Genomic DNA, 17,816 nt, shown 5'->3' with positions numbered 1-17,816 from the left:
GACTTGGAAAAATTATATTAAGTGAAGTAAGCCAGGCCCAAAGCAACATAGGTCCCATGGTTTCCCTTATTTGCAATAACTAGTATATGTCTGAGACAAGCAGAAATGGTCAGATGAGTTGATGTTAGGTGAAATGAACCCCAAGATAAGGACTCAAATGTTTTTTCTTCCTTGCTATTGTTTCTAACAATATGATCTCTTTGTTGCTTTGTATGTCCCTCCCCTATGGTATAACCCCTGTTTTCACTGTATTTGATGTTGGTATAATTTGGGGAAGAGAAGGGAAAAACGAATTGTTTAAATAGGGATACAGGTGGACCTATTGCAACAATGAGATGTGCAAGACGTTATGTAGAAAAATGAACTTTACAACTTTGGCGAGGGAGTGGGGCAGGGGAGTTGGGAAGGGATGGGAAGGGGAAACAAAGGAGGAGGCAACCATGCTTGATAAGAAATGTACTCATTACCTTGATCATGTAATTGTAACCCCTCTGTACTGTATTTTCACAATAAAAACAACAATAATAACAACAAAAACCCCTGGAAACCCTAAATAATTTCCTAGAGGCTTTCAAAAGCTTGGGCTTGTTCTTTGAGGAGTTACTTTCTTTAGTGATTCAGGGTGAGCCCCCAAAAATGAGATTACTTTAGACAGGAGCTAGAATCACAGATAAAGCCCACTAATGGGGCTGGGAAGGTGGTTCAGTGGTAGAGCACTTGCCTTGCAAGCTTGAGGCCCTGGGTTCGATTCCTCAGCACCACATAAGCAAAAAGAAAAAAGCTGGAAGTGGTGCTGTGGCTCAGGTCGTAGAGCACTAGCCTTGAGCTGAAGAGCTGAGGGACAGTGCCCAAGCCCAGAGTTCAGGCCCTATGACCAGGCCCTCCCTCCCCCTGCCAAAAAAAAAAGCCCACTAATTTCCTAAAGGCTCTTCCTGTAGAGTAGCCAGAAAAGGAACAGAAAATTAGAAATTTTAATTTTCTTCAAGCAGTAATTCATTTATAATTGATAGAGTCCAAAGATACCTCCATCCTCCACCTCTTTTTTTATTTAATATATATTGTAATTGTATTGCAAAAGGATGGACAGAGGGTTACAGTTGTGTAAGTCAGGTAATGAGTACATTTCTTTTTTAACAGTGTCACCTCTTCCCTAGTTTTCTCCCGGTTTTTCCCTTCGAACCCACCCTCCTCCAAATAGTTCATTTTTCAACCTAGTGTCTAGTGACTTTCACTGTTGCTTTTGTTCCCTCTTTGTCTCAGCATCTCAGGAAAGAATCTTGTTAAGTAAAGCAAGCATGCCTACAATATCTATTGATTCTTCAGACTGTCATTTTGGACCAAGGATAATGCTATAATTAGTTACATAAGCCATATATTGACATTTTAAACAGACACAAACCAAGAAACTACAGGAAACCCTTGCAGGAGATAAAGTAGGCAGCTACAAGGCTTGTGGTTTCTTACTTGGAGCCACATCCTTCATCTCTATGTAGACTTATTGCTTGTGCTTCAAGATAGAAAAAGAAGGCTAGGGTTTAGTTACTTGTTCCTTTATTTAAAATATTACTTGGTAAGAAAGAAGACAATAGAAAGATGTGACTGTTTCAATAGGTACTTGCCAAAAAAAACCCTGGGATGTAATCTGTGCAAATGCCAGGGTCCCCAGGCCTTCACAGGCTGTTTTTGTGCAGGTGGAGAGTTCCTAGAGAAAGGTCATCCATGGACTTTGGTGGTCTTTCTCACAACTGCAGTTTGGGGAATTATTTAACAAAATGCATTGAAGTAGTCATTAAGTTCTAGTTCCATTGAAATTTTTGTCTCCTAAGACTTTTCTTCAGACTCATTACATTAAGAAATTTTCTTTCAGCAATATATATTTACTTAGGAAAATAAAATTAAAAAGTAACAACTTGGTTAATGATGACTTAGCATTAGTAATGATGAAGAGTTATATAAGACATGACACGGCTCAGTTCCAGAACTTTACTAGGCCATCACAATGGACATTAGGAGGCAAGCAGCACAAGGGAGGCAGGCAATTGCTTCCTGGAGAGCATCTATTAAGTATTTCAAGAAAATCACGTGGAGTGGAGGAGCCGGTGGAGTGAGAGAGGAGGAGATACCAGGGTGGATCTGGGGGCTGTTTGTGACAGATGGAGATTTATTAACCTCCCCCCACCCCCCATCTTGGGGAGACCTGAAAATGCTGTGTTGAGTTCTTAATTTTTCCAAGGAGATGATGGACACTTTTAGGGGTCATTCTTTTGTCTACCATTGGATCTGATGTGGCTTTCCTTAGCTCAGTGCCTGTCAGTCACATTTCCTTATTCTAACTTGCATTTAGAAGACCTATTTGTTTCCATATTCAGCTGTATCATCCAGCTTTGATTTTAGCAGAGGAAATGCAATATTTTTGAACTATGGGATTCATTATCAGTATCTAGGACAGAAGACTATTATTTATTGTGTCTCCAGGGACCCAATCCATTTTTCTGTCCCTTTCTGTAGCTAAGTGCCAACTCTTCACTCATACAGAGCAGGGCATTGACGGGAGACAGGTACATGCTTCCTTTTTCCTTTGATTCATTTGTTCCTAATGCAAATACAAACACACACACATGTGTATATGTATGTGTGCCAATATTTCTATGTGATAGTGACAGTCTTCTAGTCATAACCCACCATGAGCATTACATTTTCTTTTTTTGGGGGGGGCTGTCCGGTTGTGGGGCCTGAACTCTGGGCCTGGGGCTGTCCCTCAGCTCTTCAGCTCAAGGCTAGTGCTCTACCACTTGAGCCACAGCGCCACTTCCAGTTTTTTTCTTTTTGCTTATGTGGTGCTGAGGAATCTAACCCAGGGCCTCATGTATGCAAGGCAAGCACTCTACCACTGAGCCACCTTCCCAGCCCCTACATTTTCTTTTACTTAGTAATCTCTCCTCTTTCTCTGGCAACTCCCTTCATATCCTCTTTCCATATCCTTCCTCTGTATACAACCCAAGGGTTATTTGTTCTTCTTTTAAAATTTTGTCTTCCCTTGGGAGATGTCTTCTTGTTTTATAATCACAAGTTTGCTTTATTTATGAAATGATACTATGAAGTGATGCCTTTATATTTATGTCCAAAAAGGATACACAGGAAGTGTATCCTTTAGTTAACTTTATCCTGTTAGTTCCCATGCAAAGAAATTCTATCCTTGTGACATTTATTAGCATTTGCCAACCAAATTTGTGGTTCTTCCTATTCGCTTTCTAGAAACAGCTTTCTCAAGTATTATTGAGAGATGGTATCATGTTGTTCTACAAGAAGTCATTTGTATAGTCCTATTACTTGAAATTGTAGCCTCTTGAAGGCATAGATTATGACACTTTCTTTCCTTCTTTACTTAATTTACCTCACAGCCTGTCTTCAAGGTTCTGATTCAATGACAGGCAGAGTTGGTATTGTAAGGATAACATGTGTTCTGTTGTGTTCTCAGGATGAACATCAACAGTCTCATGCACAGATGCTTAGCATCTGATGTGTACAGTGTTGGGATAGAACTGATCAGGACATTCACACAGTGAGACCAAAGGAAGATATTCTTAGGAGATGATCACAAAGGCTCAATAGCGATGTGCATATGCTCACTTAAATGATGATCATAGAAATGAACGCCAAGAAATGGAAACAAGAGGTTTTCTGTTATATTACTTTTTGCCTTTGTTTTTCTCTATTGTCAGTGTTTTTTTTCTCTAAATTTCTGTACTTTTTGTCTTATATGTAAATTTATCTGTTTCAGGGAGGGTAAGGGCGAGCACAGAAGTGGTGGGACACAGGGGGAACAAAGGCAGATACTCAATTATAGTACTTAACTCACCAGACACTATGCTGAAAATGAACTAGACAGTTTGTGAAGGGTGGGGGTTGGGTGGAAAAACATGGGAGAAAATGACAGAAGTGACGCTGTTCAAAAAGAAATGTACTCATTACCCAACTCATGTAACTGTAACCTCTGTACATCACTTTTACAATAATAAAGAACTGCACCCAGGTGCACAGGGGAAGGAAGGAAGGACACTTGATCCCCATTGAGCAGAATGAAGAACAGGAGTTACACAGCTGGAGTGGAATTCATAGCTACTTGATTATGTCTGATCCGAGCAGCATCTACCTAGTAGGACATAATAGATGAAAGATGAAAATGGATGGGTTAGAGGTTTCCATGTCTTGGAAAAATGTAGAGGGGAGCATTCTGAATCCGTGCTAATAGCAGGTAAAGCCTAAAAGAGTACAAATTTGCATCATTTGTGGTAATCTGGGATTTTTCATGGATAGTCATCCAAAAGCAGAATGTTTGTATCAAAAGTCCGGGCATTCATTCATAACTACTGTAATGAAGAAAACTACTTGTAGTGTGCCAAATCAGCTAGGATCTAGGCAGCAAGCCACTTACATCTTCATTGCAACATCAGAGAAAACAAGGCAGTTTGACTGCAATCTCTGTCAACTGAAGTTATTTATAATCAGTTTACAATCTACAAAACCAGCAGGTGAGTATAAACCGGGAGGTATGATTCAAGTGAGTGAGTAAGTACAAGTCTAGAGCTCTGGAGGGGAAAGGTACATGTTGGAAATTTCTCCCGTGAAAGTGGTCAGTTCACCTGTACACCTACACTCTTAGCCAAGGGGTTATGACTGAGAAAGCTTGAGCTCAACTATTTGGACTAATAAATACAAACCTGTCTCTACTGTTGGCATAATGATGGAACAAGAATATTTATTGAGCTTTTGTTACCAATATGCTGAATGTTGATATAAGATTTTGGGAGGAATGTGGCAAAAATAATATTGATTCTGATGAGGGTTATAAGACTGCGTAAGCCTATTAAAGTTCTTTGAAATGCATATTTTTTTTTTTTTTTTTTGGGTCCGGTCGTGGGGCCTGAACTCTGGGCCTGGGCGCTGTCCCTCAGCTCTTCAGCTCAAGGCTAGCACTCTACCACTTGAGCCACAGAGCCACTTCCGGCTTTTTTCTTTTTGCATATGTGGTGCTGAGGAATCGAACCCAGGGCCTCAGGCATGCAAGGCAAGTGCTCTACCACTGAGCCACCTTCCCAGCCCCGAAATGCATATTTTTAAATGACTGAATTTCATAGTGTCTAAGTTATGGTTCAATGTAGCTGCTAAATTTTCAATTATTTTAATTCTAACACTGTATCCCATAGTTTATAAACCTTTGTAGGTTGGTTTATTGATACAGGTTCTTGGTATATAACTCAGGCTATAGTCTGCTTATCTCTACTGCTTCTATTTATGCCACTAAATATACCTCCAAACCCCATCATTTTCCCTTTAAGGAGCCAAGCTCAATAATTCCTGGTATTATGCAGGGGTGCAATATGAATTAAATATGACATATGAGTTCCCTGTTTCTATTATTATGATTACCACAAAAATGAAAATTTAAAAACAATACAACTTTACTTTTTATAGCTATGGATCTTAAAATCTAACATATGCTTGCTCAGATGAGATCAAATATTCAAAGGACTGTGGATTCTGTGACTATTTCTTTTATATTTCTGTGGAGAGATGGGCTCTTGGAACTGCTGGCTTCTACTTTTAATCCCCAACTTTTGATCATAGATGGGAAGAACAGGCAGCATGCCCAGAAGGAAATCTAGGATGTGAGTGAGTAACGTTATAAAAAATATACACTTAAATCAAATTTATGGAACACTTCCCTTTGCAAAGCAAACAAAAATATTCCTCTCAAATACAAAAAGGATTATCTTTAGAATAGCCAAGAGAGAATCAATGTTAGGTCTCAAAACAAGCCTCAATAAAATGCATGATGATTAGAATAACATAAACTATGTCCTCTAAAACTGAAAGGATAAATGAAATTATTCTAAAATTCATTTCAAAATGCTAGGGACTTAGAATGATCAAAATATTCTTTAAAAAAAGAAGGAAAACGTAGCAACACCCACATTTTCTGACTTTAAATATTTCATCCAGCTGCTGCTGTAATAGAGACAAGGCACTACTGATAGAAGAGAAGGCATGTAAGTTAATGAAACAGAACCGAGAATCCAGAATTAAATTCTTATATTCATCGTCAATTGATCTTTGACAAAGTGACCAAGACAAACGGGGAAATCACAGTTTTTTTTTCTTCAAAAATTGTCCTAAGACAACAGGACAAGCAAAGCAAAGGGGATTGTACTCTACTTCAAATGATGGAAATTGGTTTCAGGTCCCCTGTGAATATCAAAATCAATAGCTTCTCAAGGCCTTTGTATAAAATAGCATTGATTTGCATAACATCTACATATGTCCTCCTCCATACTTTAAATTGTCTCCAGATTTCTTTCAATGCCGAGTGCAATGGAAAAGTGTATTCGTCTTCCATCACTATAATGAAATATCTGACAGGCAACATAAGAAATAATGAAATACTTATTTTGGCTCCTGGCTCTGAAGTTCAAGTGGAAGATCAAGAAGCCCAGTTAGATTTGGCTTCTGGTGATGGTGGCTCATCATGGTGGGAGCATGTGGCAGAACACACTACTCATGTTGAACGCCAAGAAGCAGAGGGCAACCAGCACAACTATGTTTATCACAGTATTATTCACCATAGCTAAGATATGGAGCCAACCCAGATGTCCCTCAGTAGATGAATGGCTCAAGAAAATGTGATATATATATAGATATATATATATGTATATATATATCTATATATATATCATGGAATTCTATGTCTCCATCAGAAAGAATGACACTGCCCCATTTGTTAGGCAATGGAAAGACTTGGAAAAAATTATATTAAGCCAGGCCCAAAGAAGCATAGATCCCATGGTTTCCCTTATCTGCAATAACTAGCATATGTCTAGGATAATCCTGTGAGACAAAGAAAAAGGTCAAAAGCTAGGTACATATGACCATATAAGATGGTGCTAGGTGAAATGAACCCTAAATATGGACACAAGAGGCTTTTATTTGTTGCTGTTGTTTTTAATGTACTATGTGATTTTTTTTTTGTATGCTCTTCCCCCTGATATAACTCCTGTTTTCACTGTATTTGATTCTGGTGCCCTGCATCTTGTATACCCATTTTTCTAATTTAGGAGGGGAAGGGAAATAACAAATTGCAAGGATACAGGTTGACCGATTGTAACAATGAGATGTACACGACACTATGTTGAAAACGAACTTTACAACTTCATGGGGGGTGTGGGAGTGTTGGGGGTTGGGGCGAGTGGGAGGAGAATGTTCTCTATGTGCCACTTGAACATGTTCACTAAGGTTTTAGGGCTACTGAAAAGATTCATCTTTGTCCTTGTATTTTAAAAATACACTTCATTTGGGTCTCAGAGGATGAGACATTATTTGAAGTTGCAAATGATTAATTTTATACAGAGCCTATTGGCATCTGCAATGCACACAAGCACACTGAAAACATTTGGTAGGTTTTTTCCTTAGTGGTTTACCCCTATTGGCCTCCCAAACTATTTAACTAATGTTATAATTAACGGGTGGCAGGTTTAATTATACCCTAGTAGAGAAATAAGCTCATTATGTATCACTATTCATAGCCTGATTAATTACCCATAGCAGTGGTGGAAGGGAGTACCCAAATTTAAAATTGGATTTACCATATTGCACCAAAATGGCTTTTTCTAGGGCTTCTTGACATATTGATATCTCTTAGCACTCCAATACTTTTATCATAAGGGTTATGGGAAAATGAGCATTTATAGACTATTTTAAAATACCTCTCACCTAATTTCCATCGAAGTCCAATAAAATGTGAAGGACCCTTTCTCCTCCCATTTTACAGATGAGCATCAGTGAGGTTAAGTAACTTACCCAGAATATCACAGCTAATGAGTGTGAGATATGCAATATCTATCTTCCTGTAGTTGTAAGCCTGATGCCATAAACAAATTTGCATTTACCTATCATGGAAAAGTACCTCTCATGCAAATGGCTCATTCCCTGCCATATGAATAAATTAATTTCTCATTCTGTCCTTGAGAGATAGCACAAACTAAAATAGAACTAATCAATCACTGAACACAGAGATTCTCTTGATCAAGAGTAACCAATCAATGTCAGAATTGGGAAGGAAATACAGGCTATATAAGACCAATACATCTTCCATAAGCAGAATTTATTGCTGTCTCTAAATACATATTTTTTTCATTGATTTCTCTTGGGCATGAGCGTTTCATTATAGGGAAGTTAAAAATATTTATTTCATATTATTTTGTCCAGAGTGACTCTCATATCTTTTATTTTCCAAAAGTTAAAAATACTTATTTTATACCTGTTTTATTCTGAGTGGTTTTTATAGTGTTTATTTTCCTCATAGCAATCCTGAATGGTAGGTTATCTGTTCTTCATTTTGATGTTGTATAGCAAGTGCCTAGATTCCCCAAGATCACTCTTGGGTGGAGCCAGTACACTTACATCTTTGGGTTCTAAAGATCATGACGGTCTTTCTGTAGTTGGCATTTTCATAGATCTTTGATATGGGGATTATGAAGAAAATAGGGCACTGAGAAAGAAAATGAATGGGAAAAAGACTGAAGGAAGTTTGGGGCCAAATGCAGGAGGACACAAAACAAGGCTCTGATGGAGATAGATATATTTTCCTGTTTTTTTTTCCTTCGAACACCAGACCCAGTCACAACTCCAGAGAAGGAAGGCAGCAGTATGGTACTCAGCTGCTGGTTCCAAAGACTTCTCCTCTTTTCTCTAGCTCTCTTTATCCTGGGGCTCAATGTGAATTCATTTTAACTGAAGTGGTATTACCCACTACTGCCAAGGTTTTGAGCTGAACACTGGAGAGAGGAATATAAAAGAGAAGTTTCATTTTAAAGAGAGATGTGAATAGACAAAAATACTAAATTCTTTATGGGAGATAGAGGAAATAGAAGAAGTGGTACAGACCCAATGAGCAATCTGTGTTATGGATATACGGGTACACTGTGCTGCTTTTAGCTATATGTTTTCACTATGGGTATGACATGCTGTTGCTGAATTTTTGAGAGTCTCACGGGTAGTAAAACAGATGAAGGTGTACAAAGACAAATCTGTTCCTGCCTCTCCAAGATAAAGATGGAAGCTTGACTGAGAGGTAACGGGCCATGGCTTTTATGAGTGAAGTCCCAGCAAGGCTGGCCACCTTTTCCCACCGTGGAAGAGTCCATGCTTGGTGCATAGAACTTATGTATATTTGACTATTGAACAGCTCTTTACCGTGTAGTTAAAAAAATGGACAATAGGCGTCCTTCAGTCCCATTGCTCCATTTCACTAAAACATAGTGTTTTCAAAAGTAGAAGGAATTTCAGAGCCGAACGACAAAAACTCAGTTCAAGAAAGAATTCTGTAAATAAAAAGTTCCAAAACACAGTGGGATGACCTGGCTTCCTCAGTGTTCATAGTTTCTTGCTTGCTTTCAGTGCGTGATGATGCGAAGGTGGTCTTTGTCCCATGAGATTTGGACACAGTCGTTCCAAGTCCCTTTCTCTGTTGAAGAGAAAGCAAGGCTTAAAACTTAGATACTGTAAGTGAGTTGCTGAAAGGAGTTGCACCCTAGCTCTCCTCCCCTCTACATACTACCTATCATTCTTAAGCCAATGTGTTTGTGTGTATGTACCTGTGACCCTGCATATGCTTTCATATCTGTTTATAGTTTAGATCTAGCTTCCACAGATGGAGAAGACGCATACCCTTTGTCTCTTTGAGCCAGATTTACTGCACTTAACATAATCTTACAGTTCAGCAAAATGAACATGGGGAAGCAGAAACATTTCTTGGTGGGAAAGGGTGTGGCAGTCAAGGGATGGAAGGACATGAATGGAGACACAAAAGTGTGAGACTATATTATTGCATTAATATTCAATGTGCATATGTGAAAATGAAAATGAAGCCAAGTAACTTGAGAGACTGGGTAGAGGTTGGAGAGATGGGGAGAAGGATAGAAGAGTGACATCAGTCATGAGACATGCTCATAAGATGACACATTGAATTGAAATCCAGTTTTACAACTATTTAGAGATAAGAAAAAATATATTAAAAACTTAGACACTGATGAGGGAACTCTAAAGTGTCTTATTTCTGTTTTCTCAGTTTTGTAATATGTACATATATTTCCTTTTAAAATGAACTAAAATACAGAAAAACATAAGAGGCAAGATAAAACTACAACCCACATCCAACCAACAAATAAAAGACAGTGAAAGACAAATGGCCACTTGGGGACAAAACAAAATACAAGTTGCAATGGTGGTCAAAGCTACTTTCAAGGATGTGGGAAGCCGGTATCAGAGTAGGAAGATTCTTGGGATGTTTATAGAGTGGAAGCTGTACTACCTTTGACAGAGACTGCACATTATTCTGACTTATGACAAGTCACTGTCAAGACACAGATTCAGACACTTTTCCAATATATTCTCTGATTCACAGCATGATATTATTATGCAGACAACAAACTCTAACTATGTGGCTGAGAAGTTAGAGAATGAATACATGGAGCTCCAGTCCTGGCAATGGAGAGAGACTGTGAGGAAATAATCTTACACACTCATGAGCAGGAACCAAAGGATAGAGTATCTTCTCCATCACTGTCGGCATGGATTCCTGGAGAGTTCAATCTTGATGGTGAGTTCTTGGGTATCTATTATTGAATTCTTGAAATAAAATAGGGGAGGGAATTGTGAAGGCAGCCACTTCAGTGAAATACCACCACTTCAGGAACTTTATATTTATCTTTCAGATAAACCTCTGAAACAGTCATTATGATACCATTTCTGTAAAAGATGAGGGGAAGATTCAGATGCATTGAGTAATGAATGCATAGCAAATGCGTGGTAAGGTGGGGATTCAAACATATATTTGCCCTTACTCAAGTATTTACATCTTCATCAAACAAACCAATAGACAAGAGGGAAGGTTTCTATTTGTATTTGCTATAAAAATAGCCATTTGTTTTCAGAAGCAAATCTCCTATAGATTTTTCTAGAATTTTTGTTTTCCAGGAATATTGATACACTATATTTGAGAGCAAAGCAGGGCGGTTTCTGACAACAGCAGCCTTGATGAAGAATAGCACAGAGTGCTCTCTAGGATAATGACTGATTATTTTTTGAACTTTCATGGTTTTTTTGGTAAACTTTTTAAGTGTATGTATGTATTTATTTTATTGTATTTTTTGCTAGTCCTGGGGCTTGAACTCAGGGCCTGGGCACTGCCCTGAGCTTCTTTTGCTCAAGGCTAGCACTCTATCATTGGAGCGACAGGGCTACTTGCGGCTTTTTCTGTTGTGGTACTGAGGATCGAACCCAGGGTTTCATGCATCCTAGGCAAGCACTCCACCACTAAGTCACATTCCTAGCCTAAACTTTTTTTTTTTAATAAGAGGGATTGTCATCATGCTGTTAGTCTTGAACCAGCGGGCTCACAAGCTCCTCATTCCTAGGTTTTCAGTAGCTGGGACTATAGGAAGATACCACCATGGTAGATTGAATTTACAATATACCATAACTGACAGTTGTGGTTTGTTGTGCTTTGCATGTAAATGAGAATGTAGTCAGTTTTTAAACAAGCGCATGGGCAGACTTTCTATAATACTTAGTAAAGGAAGGAGATAAGAAATTTTTCCCTTAGAAAATGCTGAGATCTGAGGATCGTGGTTCAAAGCCAGACTGAGCAGGAAAGTCTGTGAGACTCTTATCTCCAATAAACCACAAAAACACCGGAAGTGGCGTTGTGGCTCAAGCAGTAGAGCACTTGCCTTGAGCTGAAGAGTAAAGGAACAGCACCCAAGTCCAGAGTTCAAGCCCCATGACTGACAAAAAAAAAGAAAATATATAAGTAATGTCATTTAAGAAAGAATGGTTACAGCAAGTTTATGTGTAGGGATTGATGAAAGATTTTTACTAAGATTTCAGATTTCTGAAATTTTGAACATTGTCTATTATACTAAACTGAAGACATTTTCCCATCTCTCTACTTCACATGACTCAGTAGAATGTTAGCAAGTATTCTCTATATAGAGGGCAATAATGGTTGGATGAACCAACCATTTTTATTCAATTTCTTTGTTTATAATGTTATTAGGAAATATCTTCCAATATTTGCTTTAGAGTCTTGGTAACCAGGTTTGGCACTTAGATTCTTATGTGGCTGCAGTCAACTGTCATATATCATCAATTTCAGATTACTGGAGGCTTGGTCATTACTGTTTTTCACCGTTCCTTGGCTAAACTTTAATGATGTCATAATGGCATCAGAATGCACATAGCTATTTTTTTTCTTATTTTTTCCATATTCAGTGATATAGCTAGATGCAAGGGTAGAATATACATACTGCTGTACATTTTGTGACCCACTAGTTTTTCTTTATGTGACAGAATGCAGGAAAACAGAAACAAACTCAAGATCCATTTCTCACAAGATGAAATTCACAACAATCCTTTTTAGAATTTGGGAGGTTAACTACCATAAGAGAAGTCTGTATTTTTCAAAGTTTGAGGCCATGCTAAGTTCTTTAATAATATTCTGTTTCTTCTATCAATCAACCAACATGGCTAATGGGTGGATGTATAGTGCAGTGATTTGTATGTTTTGGAAAAGTGTTTTATTTTGAGCTCAATCATCATCCATTTTGAGAGTTGCATGCTTACACTGATGTTATTTTACTTGGTTAGTCTATTTTGGAAAATCAAGATGGATGATGGTTCTTATTTGTAGTTTATAGCCCAGTAATTTATTTCCCATTTTCTCTTCTGTCTACATGACAACTTTCTTCCATTACATATATGACCTTATGAGCAGGGGACTTCTTATGGGAATATTTGACTTTCTGAAAAAATTCTGTGTTCTGGCATTCCTAGTAGATTTTACTCAATAATTTCACCAGTTAAAGACTGATGGAGGAGGCAACAGGATATCACACACTGAAATATGGAATGGATGAATGACTTACATGATTAATTTACTGCAGAGCTGCAATGTTGGCCATAGGTACACAGCTTCCGTTGGATGACTTCGTGGTTCCCACTTTTTCCCTTGTCAGATGAAAACCTTACAACAGCTTTTCCTACTACCTTAACTTAAGGAGCTCTGTCAGTGTGGTTACCTGGTCAAGTGGGAGCCCCACTTTGCCCTAGGAAGAAAATACAATATAACATTGTTCCTAAATGTTGGCTGCTTCTGCAGGGAATTCAGCCAGGACGCATGCACACTCTCTGACTGTCTGTCTCTGTCTCTGTCTGTCTCTGTCTCTGTCTCTCTGTCTGTGTCTCTCTCTCTCTCTCTCTCTTCATGTGAGTATGCTATTTGTTAGCCCTCATGGCAGTGTATTTATTACCTGCTGGAGCTTTCTCTTCTGGGAGGTGAATCACGTTAATTAGAGCTTCTTTTTCTGGTGGAAATATTCTGTTTTCATAACTTAGTTGTAATGCATCTGCATTGTAGTTGCCCATCAGTTGAGAAGAACTACTCTGTTCTTAAAATAGCACCAGTGAGGCTTTTCCATCAGCTTGGAGTAATTGTCATTTTGATGTTTACTTGTCCTCTTCATCTTCCATTCCTAAACTGATAGGCAAAAATACAGATTCAATATTTTCATTCATTCTTAATTTAAAATGTTTAAAACTGTTTTGGCTATTGGACAAATTAGAATAACAATTTTCAGACAGCAGTGAGTACAGAATACTAAAATATGATCAAAAAGAAAATTATGTGAAGCGGTACACAGTGAAATTTTGGAACTTGCCTCAAAGAACTTTGTAATTAAATTTCCCAAAATCTTTCATGAGGACAAAAGAGGAAGGGTAAAGAAAAAAATAGCTAGTTCATATGTACCCTTTTTATCATTTTAAATTATTAAATTATTATGTGTTATACTATTAATATATAAGTATTATATTGTCATAATATTATTATTTAATAATACATTCATTGTACATATTTATATTTAAGAATCATTTACTGCTTATATTTATAAAATATATTGTTTCTATTTATAACAATTATAATTATAAAATATTTATAATCTTATTATAATAAAGAATTAAATTGTTGTTAGTTGACAGAAGGATGAACTTAGGTATGGTGTGATCAAATGACTTTTAGGTCACTGGTAAATTAATTTCAGGTCCAGAGTAGTAACTTTTGCTGTTTTTAGTTTATGGAAATTTCCAGGATTCTCAAGAAAGCTGTGAATCCTAATCCTCTCCTCAGACCATGTGTGTGTAGCAGGGAGTGTGGGAATGAGAAGGGTTACATATATTTTATATTTTTTTCAGTTGATTTTACATGACTCCAAGGCCTCTCAAGTCCATCCATGGATTCTATAACAAGGGCTTTGTACAATCCAAAGTCATTTCCCAGTCTCCTGATGACAGGATTCTGGTCGAAGGGTTTGGCTGGTTCTTAAACCCACAAACATGTTCAAAGAAGTGTTGGCCAGGAAGAATACTAACAGTCAGATTCCATGGATGTTGGCAAAATAAATGACTATAAATATAATATGAATAAATGAAATAAATAAATGAACAAATAAATGAATAAATAAAATAAATGAATCATTAACAGAGGTTTGTGCTTGGTTTAGGATGTCTTTCACCTAGGGCTGGTGTGAGGATGGTTATTGGCTGAATGTTTGTGTCTCTTCAAAAGTCCTTAGTTGACATATATCTTCAACAACTCTGATGTTTATAAACAGAGGGAAAGATGGAAGTGGATAATTGGGAGAAAGAGAGTGGGAGTCAAGGAAACAGTAACTGGTTATTTTCTGAGAAATGATTTTTTTTTATCTAGAAGGAACTTTGCTGAAGAGGGTGAAGTAATTTGAGTTCCATTCGAACTTCAAGTTTCAGATATTAGATTGATCCTCTTCTGTATGTGTGTCCTTCCCCCTTACAGAATGTCAGTTTTGAAATCACCAGTCTTTCTCTTGTTCACCGATACTTTCCCAACTCATAGGAAAAAAAAGTCATAGAGCTCAAGAATTAATCTTTCAATAAAACTGAAATGCATATGACGACTCCATTAGCGAGAAAGGCTCTGGAATGAAATTATGTTAATGTTGCAAATGTTTTGTTCTCCCTGACTAGTGGTGCCCTTGTGGCCAAGAGCCGTCTCTACTCAAGTCAGTCTAGGACCCATCGCAAATGGGGCAGCATGAATCTTCCCTTTAGTGTGTGTTACAACATCGGAGGATAGAGGTGGTGATGGGAAGACTGCCCTTCTGTCACTGTGGGAATGTATTTCTTTGCTGGAATTTCAGTATCCAACATGCCTGGCTGCAACAGTAAATTAGCTTCAGGCAATGATTTAATTGTCCCTTTAATGTCAAGGTGCTTATACACATAAGATTAAAAAAGTGTTATGTTACTTAATAAACAACACATCTTTATCTAGGATGAGAATATTTTGGTATTGTGATAGAAACCAATAGCTACATGTTTAAAAAGCTTTCTGCTTATGAATAAAAATAACTGGAAACTCTTCTCTCTACACAGAACCATTTTTCACTTCATCAGGCATAATGAGATAAATACATACCAAACACTTTCACTGATGACAAGAAGAAATACCATTCATACCCAGAAAATACAAACAACATGGAACTATTCAGAGGGCATGTGGTCAGAAACTTTCCTCTCCGAGACTTTTCCAGCTGTTTATCAAGATCCCACCTGGCTCAAGATGACCTTTGATAGTAATGATATTACCTTGAAAAAATACACTGTATCTGTTATAAAGAAAGAAAGAGAAAAAAGAAAGAAAGAAGATGGAAGGAAGGAAGGTAGGAAGGAAGAAAGGAAAAAAGAAGAAAGAGAAGAGAAGAGGAAAGAAGAGAAGAGAAGAGGAAAGAAAGGAAGGGAAGGGAAGAGAATGGAAGGGAAGGACTTTGGCCTCAAATCAGAAATATTCTGAGATTCAGGAATATGTGGTTATGGATCTCAGGAAATAGTAAATTAACCATGTCCTACTGTTTATATTAAGGTAAGAAAAAAGCAAGGTTTAAACTTATTTATTTACTGAACCATAGTGGAAGGGATGTATTTTGGAAGGTCAATTAATGTTTTTTCTTCACAATGATGAAGACATCACCAATAGGATCCCGTACAAGGCTCCTATACCTCTCCCTCAATATTTTAAGAAATGTAGCGACTAAAGTAGAAGGAATATGGATTGAAATGTATACTCGACTACTGCCATGAAAGTCATCAGTACACAGATTTAGAGAGAGATGCATATTCTTCTTTGGTGTCCACTGAGCTTCGTGTCACAGCTTATGTCCTGCATTCTCAGAATGGGCTGGTTGAGGGAGGGAGTCAAGGGTAGGAAATGGATTATTAAGTGAGCTCCCATTTTCCCCTTGTACTTAGAGCATAATTTCCCCAGGATGCAGCCTTGTGTAAGTCACTTAGCATAACCAATGCATATGCATTTTGTTTGACTCAAACCTGCTATTGTCGCATGAGTAGCCAAGAAGTTTTAGTACATGCTACCTTTTTAGACCCTTTTTAGATCATAAAAGAAAAAAAGAAAAGAAAAGGGAAATATTAAAGATTAATGCTTTGATTCATTTAAAAAGCCAAATTATATTTGTATTACTTTAGATTAGTTATACAAAGAAGTTACCATTTAACATGTCAAATTTATGAGTAGATTGCATCTTCATTATACTTTCATCGTTCTTCTCTATTCCTCTTAACCCCACCCAGCCGCTCAGGTTTCCTAGTTTCATAGGATATACATTGATTTTTTTGGGGGGGGCGGTCGTGGGGCCTGAACTCTGGGCCTGGGCGCTGTCCCTCAGCTCTTCAGCTCAAGGCTAGCGCTCTACCACTTGAACCACAGCACCACTTCCAGCTTTTTTCTTTTTGCTTATGTGGTGCTGAGGAATCGAACGAAAAGAGAAAGGACAGGAAATTTGTGTAGCTTTCCATCAATGACAGTATCCAGATTCTCCTATGATTAAACATGTGGAGTACATGAGTAACCACCAGGGGCATTGTGAACCCTGAAGGATGTACTAATTCATGAAAGTGGTTCAAAGTTATTTGAAACTAAGAATCAGCTTTTTCCATTCTTAACAATTTTTACAGGAGCAAACAGTTCCCCTCATGAATATATGTTTTGGGGGGAATGCTGGTAGAGATTTTTACTCTTCTCTTTGAAGCTTAAATTCTAGCTGCTGGCAAAAAAAAGTCATCAGCCAATGTTGCTTAAATTCCAAATGCCTCCCTCAAAATGTTCTCTGCCCTCCATAGAAAGTTGTATTTGTTAATGGAGGGGCTGATTTTTCCTCAACATCTCTTGGGTTTAATGGATTGTTTCAAGTCTAACTTTACAGTGCAGTAGGAAAGCTCTCTCTAATCACCTCAACTAATTATAGGGGAGATGGAATCAATCGCTAAGCATCGCTAGCACTGCTCATAAATCACAAAATCCTTTAAATGGGGGCTTAAGTCCAAGAAGAAAGAGAGAGTGATGAACATTCAAATGAATGTCCCTGTTGCCAAGAGCTTAGCAGGACATGACTGATGGGGCCCTCTTCTTATCATTTGATTCTCACTAATGCACCCTGAGCACTTTCCCCAGGGCAGGCAAACCACTCACCAGCTTTCCTTAAATCTTGTCCAGTGGTCTCAGTAATAATCCTCTGAGCAGGTTTCTGGTATTATGTCTTTCAGTAGCTTATGGGAAGTTCTGACTCCCTAAATCTTAGGGTTTATAAATAGAGATGCTGGAATGAAAATCAAGATATTTTGCCTCTGAAATGCCCTTGCCAGCTTCCCAGTTA

Source organism: Dipodomys ordii, unplaced genomic scaffold (genome assembly GCF_000151885.1).
Source record: "Dipodomys ordii isolate 6190 unplaced genomic scaffold, Dord_2.0 Scaffold36, whole genome shotgun sequence".
Lineage (NCBI taxonomy): Eukaryota > Metazoa > Chordata > Mammalia > Rodentia > Heteromyidae > Dipodomys > Dipodomys ordii.
Note: the sequence above shows the minus strand (reverse complement) of the source record.